An 18,137-nucleotide genomic window follows, 5' to 3' on the forward strand; every position below is an offset into this window, starting at 1 on the left:
GGTGTCTGACAAACCAGTAGCGCAACACTTCGCAACTAGAGGGCATTCAATATCTAGCTTGAAGTGTATGTTGATTGATTACGTACCAAGGCCTCCACGTGGGGGTGACTGGGAAAGGCTGTTACGGCAACGAGAGGCTAAATGGATCTACGAGTTGGACACTTTAGCACCACGAGGATTAAATGAGGCAAATCCATTTAACATTTTTCTCGGATAGGGCTATGACTAGACATCTCTTTTTAATTATATATGTTTTTTAATTATACATGTTTTTCACATGTATGATTATATATATATATATATATATATATATATGTGTGTTGTTTTGATTTTTACATTGTCTTCTATGTTGGTGATTACCCTGGATTACCTAATGGCAGAGGCTATATCACACACCCTATATGGATTCCATTATGTCCTGGGATATGTATATCCATATTCTTTAGACTTAGTACTTTTGCATTACACATCCTCAAGCTAATCTTGATAGTTTTTATGAACTGTTCTGTCTATATACAGGGGAGTGTTGGTGGGCTACCTGGATACTATCTGGTGGCTACCGGTATTTACCATAGGAATATGGTTATCTTAGGTTGTGTTAATATCGAAATTGAACAAAGATGTGTTTATTGTGATATAAATGTTTATTGCTTATCGAAATTGAACAAGTATGTGTGTATCGCGATAAGTGTTTATTCCTTACCCAGGACTGTTATGGAGTCCATACCTAAGCTCGTTGCATCCATTATTTGTTTGGTGTGTTTCATCTGATTCACACACTCTATTGGATACAACTAAGGTTTTTATCGTTTTGTTTTCTTTTGTTGTCATGCCAGCCCAGTTAGGCCATGTGATCGCGTTATGCAGTTCTATTACATGTATCACGGTGACCAGTATTGCCAGTGAGGTTGCTTAGCGACGGCCGGCAGCCGTCTTACGCAGCCTGTGTTTCCGGTCATGTGGGTGCGTTCCATGGACAGTGGAACGCACACCACTTCCGGTATCATGACTCACTTCCGCAATTAGCAATTCTGACGAGTGCGTCCCATGGGCAATGGAACGCACATCACTTCCGGCATCGCGGCTATTAGCCGCAATTAGCCATTTTTATGGACCAACAACCCATTTTAATGTGTCCATATGCTATGTATATATTTGGCGCAATGACACAGTGGATGGGCTATATCTATATTCTAGATTAGGCACCGTAGTACTAGTGTTTTAGCTACTTCCTGTTGGTTGATTGATGGGCGGGGTTTGTGATATGCCTCTGCTATAAAAGTGCTTCAGGGTTTGGTGTGTGCTATGGGCTGCTGGGTGAAAAAGGCTCAGATGGAGCCGAAACTTCGACATCTTTTGCTGACATGCTGTTGACTGTCTCTATGGGAGATACACCTGTGAGTTGTAATACATTTTTCATCATCAAGGAAGTGGTGAGTGCCTGTACTCTTTTTGGATATGTTTTGGACTTCTTGAGAGCCCTTTACGGAGCACCGCCCATGTTGTGAACTGCAGCAGTGAGTGTGGACTTACCAGATATATATATATATATATATATATATATATATATAGTGGGGGGTCCCTGCACTCTCACTTAATAACAGTAAATGGTGGGGTGCCAGTCAGAGTCCAATCTCGTGAGAGATGGGGCCCATAGTACAAACAAACAGTATTTCCACTATGTGGAAAAGACAGCAATCTCCAAATGGATTTTCAAAAAATCAAAAAGGTGAATATTTATTGCAAAGTTTGTCTCACAGTTTTCCAGGAAATGTCCAACGTTTCGGTCCACACCGGGACCTTTTTCAAGGTATACAGCATCAGCAACAACCAGACAGCAATGCAGCATAGATCAAAGTGAGCAGGGAAACTGGAGCACCGGATGTGCCTCACAGGCCCCTGTTATATACCCAGAAATAGTGCTATTCCCGCCTTCCAGATGATTGGGGGCGTGTTGGAACGCATGGTGGAACGCAAAGGACCTCACTTCCGGTTTCGTCGGAAGTAGGTCTCGTGGGCCGACTGTAATGTTAATGCACATCTACTAGACTGTGGCTACTGTAATCTATTGAATGGGTGCTCAGTGGTAATCTATCATCACAAGAGAGAGCTATAGTGAGAAGCACAGACGCGCCGGGTCCTGATACGCAACCGTCACTTCCGGTTTCGCCGGACGCGGACCGCGTGACTGAATAACAGTGCAGTGGGGCTATTGTAGTTACTTAGAGAAAGGTGTATGCACAATCATCGTATTGGCATGGCTGGAGGGGGCTATAGAGGGGAGCACATTCGTACCGGATCCTGACACGCAAATGTCACTTCCGGTGTTAACCGGAAGTGAGTCACGCTTACAGCCCGGCTGGCGAGAGTCATACAAGGTTGTTATTGCAAAGGAGCCAAATGAGGGGACTAGTGATAGGATTACCCTCAGTTGAAGCCTATGTTGCTTCCGGTGGGACGCATGTCGAGACGCATGTGTCACTTCCGGTGTTAACCTGGAAGTTAGTGGCAATGTAACAGCAATACACTGCCAGTATGATAAATACAAGGGCTATAATCATAAAGCACATAGGTACAAAGTAAATATATAAAAAAATGATGAATAATCAATCAAACTACAGGGTTTCTCAATGGGGTATATAGGAGGCCTGTGAGGTCACTTCAGGTAAAACATGACATGTATTACTGAAATCAGAAAACATATTGAACAATAGTGTTAGTGTTGAGACATAACAAGCAAATCGTGCATATGGTACAAAGGTATGGGGTGAACAAGGGTTTCAGGATTATTTCAAAAAAATAGACAATGGGTTGTTTTCGTTCATGCCCCTAGGGGCAATGGTGTCCAGTCTGTGGATCCACGAATTTTCCTTCTTCTTAAGCAGCAAGATGCGGTCTCCCCCTCTGGGCGGTGGGGGTATCCAGTCTATCAGTTTTGATCTGAGGTCCGATACCTGGTGTCGTGATGTCAAAAAATGACGGGCTACTGGTAATGTCGCTGTGCCGGTTGTGATTGCTTGATGGATTGAGGTTCTGTGGTTAGCCATCCTATCTCTAAATCTCCTAGAGGTCATCCCAACATAGTACAGTCCACACGGGCAGGTTAAGATGTAAACGAGGTGGTCCATCAGACAATGTAGTCTATATTTAATTGCTATTGATCGTCCAGAGTGGGGATGTGGAAAAGACGATCCTGTGAGCATGCCTCTGCATGTAGTGCAACCTGTGCACTTGAAGCAGCCCGGACGTTGTTCATGCAGCCAAGTGTGTGTCGTGGACGGACTGTGCTCAATCAGGGGTCTCATCAGTAGTTGTTTCAGGTTGGGTGCTCTACGATAAGCCATCATAGGAGGTTTGCTTCTTTTTAATTTAAGTTGGTCATCAGTTGCGAGTATTGGCCAATGTCTACGAATAGACCTTGCGATCCTGTTTGATTGATTGCTATATGTGGTTGTGAATACCATCCGATCTGCAGTTGCTGTCCTCTGTGTGTTAGTGGTGGTTGGTTCGGAAAACTTCTTCCTGGCTTTTACCAGACACTCAGATACTCTCCCTTTCTTGTAGCCTCGGTGTATAAATCGGGTGGTCATCTCGGATATCTGACTCTCCATGGTGTCCATATCTGAGTTATTTCTCATCACCCTGAGGAATTGTGACATAGGGAGATTGTTCTTTAAAGCAGGTGGATGTTGGCTACTAGAGAGTAGCAGAGTGTTTCTGTCTGTAGGTTTTCTATACAGGCTAGTGGTAATGCGGCCATCAATCAGGGTTACAGTTATGTCCAAAAAGTTGATGCTGTGTGGGTCGCATTGACAGGTGAATTTGACCGGGCTGTCGAGGGCATTCAGGGAGCTCACCATCTGCTTAAAAGTATCCATATCCCCTTTCCATATTACGAAAATATCATCTATAAACCGTTTATAGAATAATATTTCAGTCTCATAGTTGGACAGGATGTTTGATTGCTCGTACTGGGTCATATAGATGTTAGCATATGCCGGTGCCAAATTCGAGCCCATAGCGGTCCCCTCGCGTTGAAGATAGTATTTCCCTCGATATAGGAAATGATTCTGTTTGAGGACTAATCCAGCTAGATCCAGGAGGAAACCCACTGGTGGTCCAGTCGGTGGTTTTTGTAATAAAGCTCTTTCTAGTGCTAGGAGGCCTTGTTCGTGAGGGATTATAGTGTAGAGAGAACTCACATCCATAGTTGCCAGTAGAGTATTATCCAGATCTGAGTGGAGGTTGGCCAATTTTTGCAGAAAATCCGAGGTGTCATGCACATAGCTACTACTGAGTTGTACTTTGGGTTGTAAAAAAGTGTCTAGGTAAATGGCTAACGGTTGTAGAAGTGAATTTCTAGCAGAAATGATCGGTCTACCTGGTGGGTGTACCAGGGTTTTATGGATCTTAGGGATGGTATAGATAATTGGGCACACTGGTGAGTCAACTGTCAAAAATTCATATGTATGTTTATCAATGTGTGATGATTGGAACCCAAGGTGTAATAGGTCATCCACCTTGGCTTTGATGGTGGGGATGGGGTTGCTCTGGAGGCAGGTGTAGGTCATGTCATCAGATAGCTGTCTGGTTATTTCGGAGTCGTAATCTCTCCAATCTTGTACCACCACTGCACCTCCCTTATCAGCAGGTCTGATTACAATGCTGGTATCTTTCTTAAGTGCAGTAAGTGCCTTCCGCTCGGTGAAGGAGAGATTGTCAAATCGTTTTTTAGTAGTGGGTGTGCGTGCATCATGTTCAACAAGTCGAGTGAACGTCTTGATGCTAGGGTTTGAGGAGGTCGGATCGAATGTGGATGGCCTATGTAGGCATGTGCTATCTCTTTCGTGTTCTATAGGGAAAAATTCCCGTAATCTGAGTTTGCGGCCAAACTTATATATGTCGACTGTAGTGTCGAACTGACTACAGGGAGTAGTGGGGACAAATGACAGACCTCTGGAGAGGAGTTTTAAAGTGGCGTCATCTAGGTGCTTACTGGATAGGTTGAAGACTAGGTCAGGTTCTTGTCTCTGCATTTTTGCCATGTATCTCCCCTTCCTTGAATGCGGCCTTCGTTGCTTATGGCTGGTGGCCGGCCGGTGGCTGTTGTACAATCTAAAAAAGCTCCTTGGGGTGGACGGTTGTCTGAGGATTCCGTCTCTGAGGCAGATGCGGAGGAGGCTGTGTCATATATGTTGGGTTGCCTACGCCCGGGTCTACGAGTCCGATAGGGTCTTTGAGGTCTGGTGGATCTAGAGTCACCGACCAGCCACCTATATACCGTATGATTCTGGTAATCAGAGTTTACATTGGAGAGTTTACTGCGTTTAAAAGCAGTGATCTCCTTTTTGTATGTATCAACCTGGTTCTGAAGTTTGTCGATCAGATTATTGCTCCTGTCGTTCCTAATGGTGGCCAAATGTATCTCGTTAAAGTTAGTGATCTGGGCCTTAACTTTCTTCAACTCGGTGCCGACCTCCTCTATAACCAATAGCATCAGGTCCAGGGAGCACTTATTCAGGACACCACACCACCGACTGCAAAAGGTGGGATTGTTTCTGCCTATTGTTGGTATGTTGTTAACCCTGAAGCCTCTGGGTATCTGTTTTTTTCTGTGGTATTCGGATAAAAATTGACCGTGTAGGGTAAGATCTATTTCCCTTCTATTAAGTCTGAGTAGCTGATGGTATAGATCAGTCGGAGTCTCAGCCGGTAGTGTATCAAAATCTAATTGGTCAAATAACACTTTTTCCGCATCATCGTCTGTGAGGGAGATCACACCATGTTCTGCTTGTGCAAGTAAATTGTCATAGAGGAACCCTAACTGGCTCTGTGCCATGCCGTGGGGTGTTGAAAACCGAAGGAACCTGTAATGGATAATTATACTTACCGCACCTGGTATTCCACGAGGTCTCCCTATCGTGTACTGACCAGGCCCAGCACTGATTGGCTTCCAAGTTCGGATGGTATCGGGCTTGGCCAGTGTGGTATGGCGGTAAATACACCCAAACAGATGAGGACCGTACCTCTAGACACATATACTATTACATGCATGTTACCCAAAGTGATGAATCCAGTGTTATACAGTGTCTACTCATGAGAATATAATATAATACAGGGTGGGTGCAGGAGAAGAAACAATACGTAACCACGGATTGGATCTATATATAGTGGGGGGTCCCTGCACTCTCACTTAATAACAGTAAATGGTGGGGTGCCAGTCAGAGTCCAATCTCGTAAGAGATGGGGCCCATAGTACAAACAAACAATATTTCCACTATGTGGAAAAGACAGCACTCTCCAAATGGATTTTCAAAAAATCAAAAAGGTGAATATTTATTGCAAAGTTTGTCTCACAGTTTTCCAGGAAATGTCCAACGTTTCGGTCCACACCGGGACCTTTTTCAAGGTATACAGCATCAGCAACAACCAGACAGCAATGCAGCATAGATCAAAGTGAGCAGGGAAACTGGAGCACCGGATGTGCCTCACAGGCCCCTGTTATATACCCAGAAATACCCAGCCATAAGCAACGAAGGCCGCATCCAAGGAAGGGGAGATACATGGCGAAAATGCAGAGACAAGAACCTGACCTAGTCTTCAACCTATCCAGTAAGCACCTAGATGACGCCACTTTAAAACTCCTCTCCAGAGGTCTGTCATTTGTCCCCACTACTCCCTGTAGTCAGTTCTACACTACAGTCGACATATATAAGTTTGGCCGCAAACTAAGATTACGGGAATTTTTCCCTATAGAACACGAAAGAGATAGCACATGCCTACATAGGCCATCCACATTCGATCCGACCTCCTCTAACCCTAGCATCAAGACGTTCACTCGACTTGTTGAACATGATGCACGCACACCCACTACTAAAAAACGATTTGACAATCTCTCCTTCACCGAGCGGAAGGCACTTACTGCACTTAAGAAAGATACCAGGATTGTAATCAGACCTGCTGATAAGGGAGGTGCAGTGGTGGTACAAGATTGGAGAGATTACGACTCCGAAATAACCAGACAACTATCTGATGACATGACCTACACCTGCCTCCAGAGCAACCCCATACCCACCATCAAAGCCAAGGTGGATGACCTATTACACCTTGGGTTCCAATCATCACACATTGATAAACATACATATGAATTTTTGACAGTTGACTCACCAGTGTGCCCAATTATCTATACCATCCCTAAGATCCATAAAACTCTGGTACACCCACTGGGTAGACCGATCATTTCTGCTAGAAATTCACTTCTACAACCGTTAGCCATTTACCTAGACACTTTTTTACAACCCATAGTACAACTCAGTAGTAACTATGTGCATGACACCTCGGATTTTCTGCAAAAATTGGCCAACCTCCACTCAGATCTGGACAATACTCTACTGGCAACTATGGATGTGAGTTCTCTCTACACTATAATCCCTCACGAACAAGGCCTCCTAGCACTAGAAAGAGCTTTATTACAAAAACCACCGACTGGACCACCAGTGGGTTTCCTCCTGGATCTAGCTGGATTAGTTCTCAAACAGAATCATTTCCTATATCGAGGGAAATACTATCTTCAACGCGAGGGGACCGCTATGGGCTCGAATTTGGCACCGGCATATGCTAACATCTATATGACCCAGTACGAGCAATCAAACATCCTGTCCAACTATGAGACTGAAATATTATTCTATAAACGGTTTATAGATGATATTTTCCTAATATGGAAAGGGGATATGGATACCTTTAAGCAGATGGTGAGCTCCCTGAATGCCCTCGACAGCCCGGTCAAATTCACCTGTCAATGCGACCCACACAGCATCAACTTTTTGGACATAACTGTAACCCTGATTGATGGCCGCATTACCACTAGCCTGTATAGAAAACCTACAGACAGAAACACTCTGCTACTCTCTAGTAGCCAACATCCACCTGCTTTAAAGAACAATCTCCCTATGTCACAATTCCTCAGGGTGATGAGAAATAACTCAGATATGGACACCATGGAGAGTCAGATATCCGAGATGACCACCCGATTTATACACCGAGGCTACAAGAAAGGGAGAGTATCTGAGTGTCTGGTAAAAGCCAGGAAGAAGTTTTCCGAACCAACCACCACTAACACACAGAGGACAGCAACTGCAGATCGGATGGTATTCACAACCACATATAGCAATCAATCAAACAGGATCGCAAGGTCTATTCGTAGACATTGGCCAATACTCGCAACTGATGACCAACTTAAATTAAAAAGAAGCAAACCTCCTATGATGGCTTATCGTAGAGCACCCAACCTGAAACAACTACTGATGAGACCCCTGATTGAGCACAGTCCGTCCACGACACACACTTGGCTGCATGAACAACGTCCGGGCTGCTTCAAGTGCACAGGTTGCACTACATGCAGAGGCATGCTCACAGGATCGTCTTTTCCACATCCCCACTCTGGACGATCAATAGCAATTAAATATAGACTACATTGTCTGATGGACCACCTCGTTTACATCTTAACCTGCCCGTGTGGACTGTACTATGTTGGGATGACCTCTAGGAGATTTAGAGATAGGATGGCTAACCACAGAACCTCAATCCATCAAGCAATCACAACCGGCACAGCGACATTACCAGTAGCCCGTCATTTTTTGACATCACGACACCAGGTATCGGACCTCAGATCAAAACTGATAGACTGGATACCCCCACCGCCCAGAGGGGGAGACCGCATCTTGCTGCTTAAGAAGAAGGAAAATTCGTGGATCCACAGACTGGACACCATTGCCCCTAGGGGCATGAACGAAAACAACCCATTGTCTATTTTTTTGAAATAATCCTGAAACCCTTGTTCACCCCATACCTTTGTACCATATGCACGATTTGCTTGTTATGTCTCAACACTAACACTATTGTTCAATATGTTTTCTGATTTCAGTAATACATGTCATGTTTTACCTGAAGTGACCTCACAGGTCTCCTATATACCCCATTGAGAAACCCTGTAGTTTGATTGATTATTCATAATTTTTTTATATATTTACTTTGTACCTATGTGCTTTATGATTATAGCCCTTGTATTTATCATACTGGCAGTGTATTGCTGTTACATTGCCACTAACTTCCAGGTTAACACCGGAAGTGACACATGCGTCTCGACATGCGTCCCACCGGAAGCAACATAGGCTTCAACTGAGGGTAATCCTATCACTAGTCCCCTCATTTGGCTCCTTTGCAATAACAACCTTGTATGACTCTCACCAGCCGGGCTGTAAGCGTGACTCACTTCCGGTTAACACCGGAAGTGACGTTTGCGTGTCAGGACCCGGTACGAATGTGCTCCCCTCTATAGCCCCCTCCAGCCATGCCAATACGATGATTGTGCATACACCTTTCTCTAAGTAACTACAATAGCCCCACTGCACTGTTATTCAGTCACGCGGTCCGCGTCCGGCGAAACCGGAAGTGACGGTTGCGTATCAGGACCCGGCGCGTCTGTGCTTCTCACTATAGCTCTCTCTTGTGATGATAGATTACCACTGAGCACCCATTCAATAGATTACAGTAGCCACAGTCTAGTAGATGTGCATTAACATTACAGTCGGCCCACGAGACCTACTTCCGACGAAACCGGAAGTGAGGTCCTTTGCGTTCCACCATGCGTTCCAACACGCCCCCAATCATCTGGAAGGCGGGAATAGCACTATTTCTGGGTATATAACAGGGGCCTGTGAGGCACATCCGGTGCTCCAGTTTCCCTGCTCACTTTGATCTATGCTGCATTGCTGTCTGGTTGTTGCTGATGCTGTATACCTTGAAAAAGGTCCCGGTGTGGACCGAAACGTTGGACATTTCCTGGAAAACTGTGAGACAAACTTTGCAATAAATATTCACCTTTTTGATTTTTTGAAAATCCATTTGGAGAGTGCTGTCTTTTCCACATAGTGGAAATACTGTTTGTTTATATATATATATATATATATATATATATATACGATCACCAATGTTGCCGGCACTCGGATTGCCCGATGGGCTACCTTGCTCCGGTGCCTTCAACTAGGGTGTTACCCCCATATCCAAACAGCAAATAAACGAGGTGGCACTCAGAGACTTGTACTTCAACGTGACTTTAGTGAAAACACAGCATATCAACGTTCGGGGCGCAAAGCCCCTTCATCAGGATAACCAGTGCATAATACAAAACACCCTTAAATAGGTACACTCACCCCCTGAAGTCCACCCCATCCCGGGTCGCCGCGGCCGCGGTGCTCCAGGCCCGTCATCCGCCTCCCTGGAGTGATCACTTCTGCTGGAAGTGACGTCGCGAGGTGACGACGCGGGTCCCGGCCGCGTTACCATAGCGACCCTGTGAAGCAACACACACTTGTTCAGGAGCAGCCTGCTGACAGTACAGAAACTAGGCTACTGGCTATGCATATGTTTAAACGGCAGCTCAAAGGAGCCTAACATTGTAAAGTGCATCAGAACATTGCATAATGCAAGGTGCATCAGTGAACAAAAGTAAAGTGCATCAGTGCAAGAATATCCAATAACACAGTGTTACGAACAGTAATAAAAAAGTGTAAAAATTGAACACTCATGTGCCATCATTCATATAAGTCTCATAACAAGCTCTCCATCCAGAGAGCAGGTAATATATCACATCTCCGCTTACGGTTCTCAAGTATTGAATGTGCAAAATAGGTGTAAGTAACCTGTAGCCTGTTCTGTACTCCCAGGACGCTTCCCAAACAGTACCTCTGACATAGTATAGTAACAATACTTATCACCACCAACAGTTAAAAAACACAGTTAAAAACAACACCAACCAATATTGTACATAAAAGAGATTTGTGTGTAAATAACACTAATACACATAGCTGATGAATACAAAATGCTAAACATGAGAATACATAATCCATGAAGCACATGAGGAGAGCACATATAGACTCCACACAGTGGGCAGCAGCATCCAGTTAACTGAAAACATATACATTAGATTTCAAATAAAGCTATGAAATAATTACTTATACCACAGGGCCATGTTGTACCATCAGACCGACAACTGTATCACCCCCTCCACTCAACTTCTAGACCCTTTCTCTCTAAACAAAATAGTTGAGACCCAGAGATTCATTGAGACCCTTTGGTCTTATAGTATCTAATCTAAAGATCCAACGCGACTCAAGTTGGAGTAGTTTGAGGGCCCTATTGCCCCCTCTGATCGATTCTGGCACATGGTCGATAATGCGATACTTTAAAGTTGCCATCCCATGTTTGAACCCTACAAAGTGACTGGCAACTGGCTGATCACTTGAACCTGAATTCAAGGCAGCCCTGATGGCCTGTCTGTGTTGGGCCATTCTGATTTTAAACTGGCATTCCGTTTTCCCTACATAGTAGAGTCCACACGGACAAATGATGACATAGATGACAAATTTGGAATGGCATGATAGAGGCCAATTTATGGTTAAACGTCTTACCAGAGTGGGGATGTGCAATTATGTTACTAGCAGCCATATATCTGCACGTTGTACATCTGATGCATTTATAGCATCCGTTTCCCCTGCTTGAAAAATGTTGTGGCACTTCTTTTTTTAATTTACTTAAATCGGTCTTAACCACCAGGTCTTTAATATTTTTACCCCTTCTATAGCTGGGCATGATCCTAGTATTCCTTAAACCCTTTAAGTTGGGGTCTGATGTAATCATCGGCCACAGGGTCTTAGCTCTCTTGCTGGTGTATCTGCTCATTGTATCATACGTGTTGACCCAGGGTAATCTCTCTTGATTGTTTTGAATGGTCTTTTTAGACAACAGCTTACCCCTCCCCTGGGAAATAGCCTTAGCACGAGCTTGTCTCAACAGAGACCTAGGGTAGCCTTTAGAGATGAGCGGGTTCGGTTTCTCTGAATCCGAACCCGCCAGAACTTCATGTTTTTTTTTCACGGGTCCGAGCGACTCGGATCTTCCCGCCTTGCTCGGTTAACCCGAGCGCGCCCGAACGTCATCATGACGCTGTCGGATTCTCGCGAGGCTCGGATTCTATCGCGAGACTCGGATTCTATATAAGGAGCCGCGCATCACCGCCATTTTCACACGTGCATTGAGATTGATAGGGAGAGGACGTGGCTGGCGTCCTCTCCGTTTAGAATAGATTAGAGAGACACTTGATTTACTAATTTTGGGGAGCATTAGGAGTACTCAGTACAGTGCAGAGTTTTGCTGATAGTGACCAGTGACCACCAGTTTTATTTATAATCCGTTCTCTGCCTGAAAAAAGCGATACACAGCACACAGTGACTCAGTCACATACCATATCTGTGTGCACTGCTCAGGCTCAGGCCAGTGTGCTGCATCATCTATTATCTATATATAATATTATATATATCTGTCTGACTGCTCAGCTCACACAGCTTATAATTGTGGGGGAGACTGGGGAGCACTACTGCAGTGCCAGTTATAGGTTATAGCAGGAGCCAGGAGTACATAATATATTATATAGTGAGTGACCACCAGACACACAGTGCAGTTTATTTAATATATCCGTTCTCTGCCTGAAAAAAGCGATACACACAGTGACTCAGTCAGTCACATACCATATCTGTGTGCACTGCTCAGGCTCAGGCCAGTGTGCTGCATCATCTATATATATTATATATCTGTCTGACTGCTCAGCTCACACAGCTTATAATTGTGGGGGAGACTGGGGAGCACTACTGCAGTGCCAGTTATAGGTTATAGCAGGAGCCAGGAGTACATAATATTATATTAAAATTAAACAGTGCACACTTTTGCTGCAGGAGTGCCACTGCCAGTGTGACTAGTGACCAGTGACCTGACCACCAGTATATATAATATTAGTAGTATACTATCTCTTTATCAACCAGTCTATATTAGCAGCAGACACAGTACAGTGCGGTAGTTCACGGCTGTGGCTACCTCTGTGTCGGCACTCGGCAGCCCGTCCATAATTGTATATACCACCTAACCGTGGTTTTTTTTTCTTTCTTTATACATACATACTAGTTACGAGTATACTATCTCTTTATCAACCAGTCTATATATTAGCAGCAGACACAGTACAGTGCGGTAGTTCACGGCTGTGGCTACCTCTGTGTCGGCACTCGGCAGCCCGTCCATAATTGTATATACCACCTAACCGTGGTTTTTTTTTCTTTCTTTATACATACATACTAGTTACGAGTATACTATCTCTTTATCAACCAGTCTATATATTAGCAGCAGACACAGTACAGTGCGGTAGTTCACGGCTGTGGCTACCTCTGTGTCGGCACTCGGCAGCCCGTCCATAATTGTATATACCACCTAACCGTGGTTTTTTTTTCTTTCTTTATACATACATACTAGTTACGAGTATACTATCTCTTTATCAACCAGTCTATATATTAGCAGCAGACACAGTACAGTGCGGTAGTTCACGGCTGTGGCTACCTCTGTGTCGGCACTCGGCAGCCCGTCCATAATTGTATATACCACCTAACCGTGGTTTTTTTTTCTTTCTTTATACATACATACTAGTTACGAGTATACTATCTCTTTATCAACCAGTCTATATATTAGCAGCAGACACAGTACAGTGCGGTAGTTCACGGCTGTGGCTACCTCTGTGTCGGCACTCGGCAGCCCGTCCATAATTGTATATACCACCTAACCGTGGTTTTTTTTTCTTTCTTTATACATACATACATACTAGTTACGAGTATACTATCTCTTTATCAACCAGTCTATATATTAGCAGCAGACACAGTACAGTGCGGTAGTTCACGGCTGTGGCTACCTCTGTGTCGGCACTCGGCAGCCCGTCCATAATTGTATATACCACCTAACCGTGGTTTTTTTTTCTTTCTTTATACATACATACTAGTTACGAGTATACTATCTCTTTATCAACCAGTCTATATTAGCAGCAGACACAGTACAGTGCGGTAGTTCACGGCTGTGGCTACCTCTGTGCCGGCACTCGGCAGCCCGTCCATAATTGTATATACCACCTAACCGTGGTTTTTTTTTCTTTCTTTATACATACATACTAGTTACGAGTATACTATCTCTTTATCAACCAGTCTATATTAGCAGCAGACACAGTACAGTGCGGTAGTTCATGGCTGTGGCTACCTCTGTGTCGGCACTCGGCAGCCCGTCCATAATTGTATATACCACCTAACCGTGGTTTTTTTTTCTTTCTTTATACATACATACTAGTTACGAGTATACTATCTCTTTATCAACCAGTCTATATATTAGCAGCAGACACAGTACAGTGCGGTAGTTCACGGCTGTGGCTACCTCTGTGTCGGCACTCGGCAGCCCGTCCATAATTGTATATACCACCTAACCGTGGTTTTTTTTTCTTTCTTTATACATACATACTAGTTACGAGTATACTATCTCTTTATCAACCAGTCTATATATTAGCAGCAGACACAGTACAGTGCGGTAGTTCACGGCTGTGGCTACCTCTGTGTCGGCACTCGGCAGCCCGTCCATAATTGTATATACCACCTAACCGTGGTTTTTTTTTCTTTCTTTATACATACATACTAGTTACGAGTATACTATCTCTTTATCAACCAGTCTATATATTAGCAGCAGACACAGTACAGTGCGGTAGTTCACGGCTGTGGCTACCTCTGTGTCAGCACTCGGCAGCCCGTCCATAATTGTATATACCACCTAACCGTGGTTTTTTTTTTCTTTCTTTATACATACATACTAGTTACGAGTATACTATCTCTTTATCAACCAGTCTATATATTAGCAGCAGACACAGTACAGTGCGGTAGTTCACGGCTGTGGCTACCTCTGTGTCGGCACTCGGCAGCCCGTCCATAATTGTATATACCACCTAACCGTGGTTTTTTTTTCTTTCTTTATACATACATACTAGTTACGAGTATACTATCTCTTTATCAACCAGTCTATATATTAGCAGCAGACACAGTACAGTGCGGTAGTTCACGGCTGTGGCTACCTCTGTGTCGGCACTCGGCAGCCCGTCCATAATTGTATATACCACCTAACCGTGGTTTTTTTTTCTTTCTTTATACATACATACTAGTTACGAGTATACTATCTCTTTATCAACCAGTCTATATATTAGCAGCAGACACAGTACAGTGCGGTAGTTCACGGCTGTGGCTACCTCTGTGTCGGCACTCGGCAGCCCGTCCATAATTGTATATTAGTATCCAATCCATCCATCTCCATTGTTTACCTGAGGTGCCTTTTAGTTGTGCCTATTAAAATATGGAGAACAAAAATGTTGAGGTTCCAAAATTAGGGAAAGATCAAGATCCACTTCCACCTCGTGCTGAAGCTGCTGCCACTAGTCATGGCCGAGACGATGAAATGCCAGCAACGTCGTCTGCCAAGGCCGATGCCCAATGGCATAGTACAGAGCATGTCAAAACCAAAACACCAAATATCAGTAAAAAAAGGACTCCAAAACCTAAAATAAAATTGTCGGAGGAGAAGCGTAAACTTGCCAATATGCCATTTACCACACGGAGTGGCAAGGAACGGCTGAGGCCCTGGCCTATGTTCATGGCTAGTGGTTCAGCTTCACATGAGGATGGAAGCACTCAGCCTCTCGCTAGAAAACTGAAAAGACTCAAGCTGGCAAAAGCACCGCAAAGAACTGTGCGTTCTTTGAAATCCCAAATCCACAAGGAGAGTCCAATTGTGTCGGTTGCGATGCCTGACCTTCCCAACACTGGACGTGAAGAGCATGCGCCTTCCACCATTTGCACGCCCCCTGCAAGTGCTGGAAGGAGCACCCGCAGTCCAGTTCCTGATAGTCAGATTGAAGATGTCAGTGTTGAAGTACACCAGGATGAGGAGGATATGGGTGTTGCTGGCGCTGGGGAGGAAATTGACCAGGAGGATTCTGATGGTGAGGTGGTTTGTTTAAGTCAGGCACCCGGGGAGACACCTGTTGTCCGTGGGAGGAATATGGCCGTTGACATGCCAGGTGAAAATACCAAAAAAATCAGCTCTTCGGTGTGGAGGTATTTCACCAGAAATGCGGACAACAGGTGTCAAGCCGTGTGTTCCCTTTGTCAAGCTGTAATAAGTAGGGGTAAGGACGTTAACCACCTCGGAACATCCTCCCTTATACGTCACCTGCAGCGCATTCATAATAAGTCAGTGACAAGTTCAAAAACTTTGGGTGACAGCGGAAGCAGTCCACTGACCAGTAAATCCCTTCCTCTTGTAACCAAGCTCACGCAAACCACCCCACCAACTCCCTCAGTGTCAATTTCCTCCTTCCCCAGGAATGCCAATAGTCCTGCAGGCCTTGTCACTGGCAATTCTGACGAGTCCTCTCCTGCCTGGGATTCCTCCGATGCATCCTTGCGTGTAACGCCTACTGCTGCTGGCGCTGCTGTTGTTGCCGCTGGGAGTCGATGGTCATCCCAGAGGGGAAGTCGTAAGCCCACTTGTACTACTTCCAGTAAGCAATTGACTGTTCAACAGTCCTTTGCGAGGAAGATGAAATATCACAGCAGTCATCCTACTGCAAAGCGGATAACTGAGTCCTTGACAACTATGTTGGTGTTAGACGTGCGTCCGGTATCCGCCGTTAGTTCACAGGGAACTAGACAATTTATTGAGGCAGTGTGCCCCCGTTACCAAATACCATCTAGGTTCCACTTCTCTAGGCAGGCGATACCGAGAATGTACACGGACGTCAGAAAAAGACTCACCAGTGTCCTAAAAAATGCAGTTGTACCCAATGTCCACTTAACCACGGACATGTGGACAAGTGGAGCAGGGCAGGGTCAGGACTATATGACTGTGACAGCCCACTGGGTAGATGTATGGACTCCCGCCGCAAGAACAGCAGCGGCGGCACCAGTAGCAGCATCTCGCAAACGCCAACTCTTTCCTAGGCAGGCTACGCTTTGTATCACCGCTTTCCAGAATACGCACACAGCTGAAAACCTCTTACGGCAACTGAGGAAGATCATCGCGGAATGGCTTACCCCAATTGGACTCTCCTGTGGATTTGTGGCATCGGACAACGCCAGCAATATTGTGTGTGCATTAAATATGGGCAAATTCCAGCACGTCCCATGTTTTGCACAAACCTTGAATTTGGTGGTGCAGAATTTTTTAAAAAACGACAGGGGCGTGCAAGAGATGCTGTCGGTGGCCAGAAAAATTGCGGGACACTTTCGGCGTACAGGCACCACGTACAGAAGACTGGAGCACCACCAAAAACTACTGAACCTGCCCTGCCATCATCTGAAGCAAGAAGTGGTAACGAGGTGGAATTCAACCCTCTATATGCTTCAGAGGTTGGAGGAGCAGCAAAAGGCCATTCAAGCCTATACAATTGAGCACGATATAGTAGGTGGAATGCACCTGTCTCAAGTGCAGTGGAGAATGATTTCAACGTTGTGCAAGGTTCTGATGCCCTTTGAACTTGCCACACGTGAAGTCAGTTCAGACACTGCCAGCCTGAGTCAGGTCATTCCCCTCATCAGGCTTTTGCAGAAGAAGCTGGAGGCATTGAAGAAGGAGCTAAAAGGGAGCGATTCCGCTAGGCATGTGGGACTTGTGGATGCAGCCCTTAATTCGCTTAACAAGGATTCACGGGTGGTCAATCTGTTGAAATCAGAGCACTACATTTTGGCCACCGTGCTCGATCCTAGATTTAAAGCCTACCTTGGATCTCTCTTTCCGGCAGACACAGGTCTGCTGGGGTTGAAAGACCTGCTGGTGACAAAATTGTCAAGTCAAGCGGAACGCGACCTGTCAACATCTCCTCCTTCACATTCTCCCGCAACTGGGGGTGCGAGGAAAAGGCTCAGAATTCCGAGCCCACCCGCTGGCGGTGATGCAGGGCAGTCTGGAGCGACTGCTGATGCTGACATCTGGTCCGGACTGAAGGACCTGACAACGATTACGGACATGTCGTCTACTGTCACTGCATATGATTCTCTCAACATTGATAGAATGGTGGAGGATTATATGAGTGACCGCATCCAAGTAGGCACGTCACACAGTCCGTACTTATACTGGCAGGAAAAAGAGGCAATTTGGAGGCCCTTGCACAAACTGGCTTTATTCTACCTAAGTTGCCCTCCCACAAGTGTGTACTCCGAAAGAGTGTTTAGTGCCGC

General features: G+C 45.1%; 1 pseudogene; it reads right to left on the reverse strand.

Annotated features, from left to right (window-relative positions):
* Nucleotides 1-5,883: 5,883 nt before the first annotated feature.
* Nucleotides 5,884-6,001, reverse strand: LOC134912807 (5S ribosomal RNA; annotated as a pseudogene).
* Between the last annotated feature and the right edge of the window lie 12,136 nt (nt 6,002-18,137).

This window comes from Pseudophryne corroboree, chromosome 4 (genome assembly GCF_028390025.1).
Source record: "Pseudophryne corroboree isolate aPseCor3 chromosome 4, aPseCor3.hap2, whole genome shotgun sequence".
Taxonomy (NCBI): domain Eukaryota; kingdom Metazoa; phylum Chordata; class Amphibia; order Anura; family Myobatrachidae; genus Pseudophryne; species Pseudophryne corroboree.